This window comes from Aegilops tauschii, chromosome 2 (genome assembly GCF_002575655.3).
Source record: "Aegilops tauschii subsp. strangulata cultivar AL8/78 chromosome 2, Aet v6.0, whole genome shotgun sequence".
In the NCBI taxonomy this organism is placed as follows: domain Eukaryota; kingdom Viridiplantae; phylum Streptophyta; class Magnoliopsida; order Poales; family Poaceae; genus Aegilops; species Aegilops tauschii.
Genome location: NC_053036.3, coordinates 617,000,963 through 617,007,550, shown reverse-complemented (window position 1 = coordinate 617,007,550; position 6,588 = coordinate 617,000,963).

The window sequence follows — 6,588 nt, the reverse complement described above, 5'->3', positions numbered from 1 at the left end:
GTGCTAGGCGTCTGGCCTGCCTTAAAAAAAGCCTAGATCTGACCTAAATCGATGAATGGTGAATTCTGACGCACAACTATCCTGCTATAGTAGACATGTCCATGGAGATTTAATGGTGTCCGTTTGGTGAACCGCATTGTAGTTGCCCTTGGAGAATGGTGTGATCTCAGGCCAACTTCATCGCACGACCCCAAACAGACGTCCGTTTTGTCCGGATTCTGTCCGTTTGGGTAGGGCAATGAGATCGTGTCCGGGCCATTTCTCGGATGCGGTGGCCGTGCGCCCAACGCGCAAACGCATCCCGGTCGCATCATGTCCGCGCACATTTTCTTTGCAAGCCCATATACTTTTTTTATCATTGATTTTTGATACATGGGAATACATTACCACATTTTGACTAGAAAAGCAAGACCAAAGAAAACAAGAACCACAAGAATACATTTTAGAAGATATCCAACTTCCATAACCGCTCCTGTAAGTTGGATTAGTGCATTCTCGATGCACTCATTGTTGATCTGCGGAGGCTCGATCTTGCGTGCTTCTTTCTTCGAGTGTAAAGAAGTCGATGTTGCTTCCTCACACCTAGTCTCGTGTCTAGCCTCTATTCTAGCAACAAGTGCACTAGTCTCATCTCTAGCTTCTATCGATGTACTCTTCTTCCCAATACCAAAACTTGCATCCACTCTACACAATAAAATGCTAGGTTAGCACAAGTAGTCAAATCCGAGAGCACAATGAAAGCTAAAGTAGCACATACCCCGTCGTTTAAGCACTTGATGAACACCCATCCGGGATGTTCCGGCGTTGTAGACACGCGGCGCACGACCTTCTTTGGGCAGTCGTCGCACTTAATGAGTGGCAACGGTGCACCGACGAGCTTTTGGGCTAGCACCGAGCCCGGCCGACCGCCATTCGTGTATCTGCCGGCGGACCACTGACGGTGTAGATCCGAGCGGCTAGAGGAGGAGCCACTTCCTGCATGCGGCCTTGCCGGGGCATTCCGGCCCGGTGCCCGGCCAGTCCATGGCGTGGCGCGGCCTCCCACACCCGGGCGAGCTCAAGACCGACCGGATTCACTCCAAATCCGGCCGCGGGGAGAGCTAGGTGGCCGTGGTTGGGTAGCTCAGGGGCGTCTAGGGGAAGGGGGCTGGGCGAGCGCGCGTCGGAGCTGCACAGCTGCAATGGCAGTGACGGCAGCGGGGGGCGGGGATGAGAAGAGCGGACTGGGTGCGGCTGGAGGGGAGAGGGGGCGGATAGTAAAAGGCCTCCGTGTACCACCGACGGGCGGGCCAAGGAAGGACACGCGCCCGTCCGCGCGCTGTCTGTTTCACCCCAAAAGCGGCGCAAACTTGGGCTGGGATGGGTCGAAAGCGGACAGAAAACGGACAAAAGTCCGTTTGCGTCCGCATGCTGGGTCGTCTGGTTTGTTCGTTTTACCCCAAACGAACGGGGCCGGACGGATGGGGTCGCGCGCTGGAGTTGGCCTCACTGGCTCCATGCACATCCCGCCGAGGCAGAGCTCGCTTTCCTAACATCGTGGTTTCGCCGCACGCACCGTGCATGTCATTGATGCCCAGGGACGCAGTCACTCCTATCGAGAAATAAGGCATGCAGTCACTCCCGCGCCTCCTCAAAGCTCAGGCGATTCGGGCCGTCCATCTCATTTTACTGATGCGAATCTAACCGTCGGATCGAGCCTCTGGACGATCTAGACCGCCGGATCAAAAAACGGCACTGTAGCAATGAATAGTTACTGCCTCCAACTGCCTCCAGGCGCTGCCGCTTACTCTGTTTGTTCGACTGGGCCTCGCTGACATGTGGGGTCGCTCGCGTGCGGGCCGTGTTTGTCAGTGGCTGTGCCTAGAGATGCACTCGATGTACGTGCTTTGCTGTCAAAATATCATGCCACCGCCAGTTATTTCGCCACCCCGCCGAGGGCATTTGCGGGAAATCGCGTGCGTGACCGTGTGTAGCGTCGTGTGGGTGGTTGCATTTGGCATAGGAGTGAGGAGGGCCCCCGATTGGGTGAGAACCCTAGCCCATTCTCCCCGCCGCGCCCCACTCCCCTTCTCTACCACAGCCGCCGCCGCCGCCAGCGCTGTGGGGACCCCGACTCATAAGTCGTGATCACTGAATGCACGTGTAAAGTGATCCTAGAGATCAATGCTCACTGAACACACAGAAGCTGAATAACAAGAGTCTTACATCCATACATACCGTCTTACATAAATTATGACCATTATGGTCAAGTCTTGAGTATAACATTGCAGCGGAAAAATCTTCGTCGATAACTTGGACCCATGCCATCTGCCTTAACCCTACAGGCATTCTGACTGGGAAGCGTCCTAGCTCGCATGTTCGTCACCACAAAAATCTTCATCTTACTCTTGTTCTTTCATGCCTGGCCAATAAAATAACCAGTGGCAAGCCAATGAGTACTTTGAATGTACTCGCAAGCAACCCATGTTTTGGCTTAAGATACAACAATGCATGACATAGGTAAATTTTTGCAGAAAGCTAGTTTTGAGTGCAATGACATGTTCAATAACTGTAAGACATGCATCAGGAGAATTCAAGTAACCATGAGGACAGGTTACAGATATCAACATAAATAGAGTGGGCATCAACCCAACTCAATCATGTCAAGTCCTTTGACTTGACCCAAGTAGTTCTCCCCACTTATCCAAACACACACACTGGTTTGTAAACATGTGGACGTAGCCCAAGAGCGGTTACCCAACTGTCCTTGACCGTGGGCACGGCTATTCGAATAGTTTTACACTCTGCAGAGGTTGCACACTTTACCCACAAGATCCGGGGAACTTCCGTGTCATCCACGACCCGCGGTACCTCAAGTACCCGGGGTAAGCACCCGATCACTACCTTTCCCTAGACGACACTAAGAAGGAGTCCACTCGTTGTTCCATATCCTCACGATGTACATCATACGAGACTCACTCGAGATCGTAACATCCGAGAGGGGACACAACGGTGTGTCCGGTGCCCTGTGAAAACAGTCATGGCCGCCCTACCTGGCACGACCCCGTCCCGAGAGAGAGCACCAACTCTCCCCCGTCACTAGTAATGCGGGCTCCAAGCTAGTATCGGCCTAGGTAATCAATAATGCCCTTTCCCATATAAGGGTAGAGTGGTTGCGCATGTAAGGTTGGAATAACGGTCGCAACTTAAACCAATCCGTTTTGAAAACAACACACACACTTGCCTCGGTACACCACTTCGCCATCAAGTGGTTACCCATCTCATTATCTCCCTCGGGCATAAGTGGCACCCGACGGGGTTTTCGAAAAGTCTTTTGAAAATACTTTGTCTCCATCACCATGCATATCCCCGTCCCTTTTTGCGTAGCAACTACTTTAGCATCCTAACTACTCCCACCGGCATAACCCTCATAGAAAGGTAGGGTCATGCATCATGCAAGTGTCAACGAGGAAAGCAACGGAGGCAAACCACCTCAAGTGGTCACCATATTATCATGACTTCGATGCAAGCAATAAAAGTGCCATCTGACATGCATAAAAAGGGTTTCATAGACATGGTCAAAGGGCTGCTTGCCTGTTTTAACAAAGTCTTCGAGGTCTTCAAATATCTCTGGTCCAACTCCGAGCATTTCGTCTATTTCGTCAACTATCGCCGAAAGCAACCATAATAAGCAACACAACGAGGCAGAAAATAAAAGTGCTCTAAAAATATTAATTTGACTTTTCTAGGACATCTCTGGTTTTATGAAAAATAACCAGAGTGGTTTCATTGGAATTGGGTCAATGGATATTTCTAAACATTTTGATAGGATGGAATCAAGGGGTTTATGGATTTGCAAGAAGTGTACAGAAATGTATTTTTGAAAAATGAGCAAAGATACCTATTTAACAAAGGATTATTTTAGAACCATCTAGGATTTGGTTTCACTGGATTTGGAGTTCAAATGATTTCTCTATGAATTTGCAAGGTTGGCTATACATGAAGAAATGGACCATTATTTGAGGTGGTACAGAAAGTATTAGTGAAAATGTTAAAAAACTAAGTTTTGAACTTATAAACATCTAGGAATTTGAATTATGGAATTTGGATCAAAAATGGGCTCTCTGTGATTTTCTAAAGCTTATCATAGAAATGGAAAAACAAGATTTGATAAATGTTTGTGAAGAAAAAGTTTCTGGAAAAATGTGCAAATAGCACCATGTGATAGATCATGATTTTACGAGCTACTAGAATTTTGAATCATCAAATTTGGAGTCCATTTTAATTACTTGTGGATTCTATAAGTCATCTGAGAAAAGAAAATAAGAAAAAGGCTATACCCTTATTCTGCGCACTGGGCGAGAGGTAGGCAGTGGGCCGGCCCAGCTGCTCGGCCGCGCGGCAACAGGGCGACGTCGAAGGTGGGAGTGGGCAAACCCGTCTCCACTTGCCAGCGTGGCCCGGTGGCTGGGCCACTGACGAGCGGGGCCCGCCTGCAGGTCCATGTCCAACCTCCCGCGCGGGCGCGACGGGAGACAGAGGGAGCGAGGCCGAATGGCGCCGGCGCTCTTCCCGGCGACGTCCGGCATACCGACGGACTCAGGAGGCCGAGCCGCGCCCATCCATGGATCTCACGCAGTCTGGGGAGGACCGAGATGACAGTGGTCTTGACGCCGGCGGACGGGGTTTCGGGCGAGGTTTGGGGCACGGCAAGGCGAGCACGGGAAGGAGAAAATGGGGCGCGGGGAGAGTTGGTGGTGGTGCTGGTGCTGCTTTGGAACAAAGAGGTGGGGAGGAGGGGCTCTCACTGGCGCGAATTTAGGCGGAGGCCGGCGGCATTGCTCCGGCCATGGAGATGCAAGGAGGGCACGAGAAGAGGGATGGCTTGGTCCAGAGGGTGCACGGGAGGGAGAGAGAGCAAACGAAGGCCAGAGAGGGCTCGGGGGTGGCCTTTTAAGGCGGGGCGATGGTGCACAATGGACGGTGCGCCGGCGAGCTCGTTGCCGTCGCCACGGGTCACGGGAGCTCGTCGTGGTGTGTCTGGGGCGTTCCTGGATTCGGTCCAGAGCTAGGGGAGAGAAGAGAGAGAGTAGGGGGGCCAGGGGCACCGCGCGTGTGAGTTTGCTCATTGGAGCTCTCGGGCGGCCGGCGCGCGTGCGAGCTGGGGCGAGGGCAGGGAGAAGGAGGAGGGGGACAGAGGCGTGGCGTGTCGCAGACGTCGAGGCGCGTCGTTGGGCGCGCTGGGGAGGCCCAAGGTGGCCGGAGGTGGTTGGCAGGGGGCGGCTACAGTGCTAGAGCGCACTGTAGTGCGCTCCAGAGCGTGCAAATGGCATGCCATGGCATTTTATATGCCTTGTGGGCGCGGCCACTAATGTCTGGTAGCTCTAGGAGGGAGTAAAGAAGAGGGGAGGGGCATTGGATGCCCTGGTGGCCACTGGAGTGAGGAGGGAGGTGAGAAAGGGAGAGAAATGGGCTTTTCCAGAGAGATAAGGAGAGGGTTTCACCCACCAATGATTGAGCCATGGCCATGCTAAACTTACTAGAGGTAAAGGGGAACTAGGAGAGGCTCTGGTAAAAAGTTGGGCTCAAGGAGAATAGTGTAAGTGGTCAAAAATGGTGATTTTTGAAAAGTGACAGAAGGTGTTTGATGCAAATTTGGGCAAGCAAATTAACTCCACTTGACATGAGAATTAACAGGATCAAGTGTCACACATAATTGATGTTGATCACCAAGTTGGAGCTCATTTGGAGGAAGTTGACAATGCAACTTTGGTAAACCCTAGAAATTAGCAGAAATGGCTTTACCAAGATTTAGTCATGCAAATCAGTTCTCCTTGATGCACCACTTGGTGTTGTGTCATCATTTTATTATTTGAACATGTCCACAAAAATTCAGATCAAAAGGACACACTTGGCAATGTAGAGTTGTTCAAATTTGGTTCTGGACAGAAAGGGTTTTGGGGCACTTTTGTGAACCAAACTTGTTTTGATTGATATGAAACTTTGCAAGATCATCACATTATGCATATGTGACTTGCTAGAATTTTCCTGGATTTATTTGAAAATATTTCTTATAGAAACATTTCAAATATTTGAAATGAGCTGAAATGGTTCTGGAGGGTTTTGTCCAATATTTTGATCATGACCATATGTTGAAACTCATATATATGGAAAATATATGTCCATTGAGTCTCCCTAATTTTTCTCAAATATTTTTAAAGCTTTAAAATAATTTTAACCTATTAAAGACCATTTCTGGCCTTAAGAAAAAGCCTATAAATAAAGTAGGAAAATAACTTTCAAAATTATATTTTTGTGGTTTCTGGGTATCCTATATCTAATAGGAGTCAAATAAATTTTGGAAAGATTTTTACTGCCCTTAATTAAGTACTTGCAGTGCAAGCCTCAATTCAGGGGTTTTTGGAAAACTAATTTTTGAAAATACTATTTGGCAAAATTATTTTTGCAAGAAATTATTTTTATGTCCTATACACATGGCATGATAATTGGTTCAAGAGTTTGGAGCAAGGAGATGAAGAATATGAGTTGGAGGATTTATTTGATTTTTAGAGCACTTGCAAACAACAGACAAAAATCCAATCAAGGCAA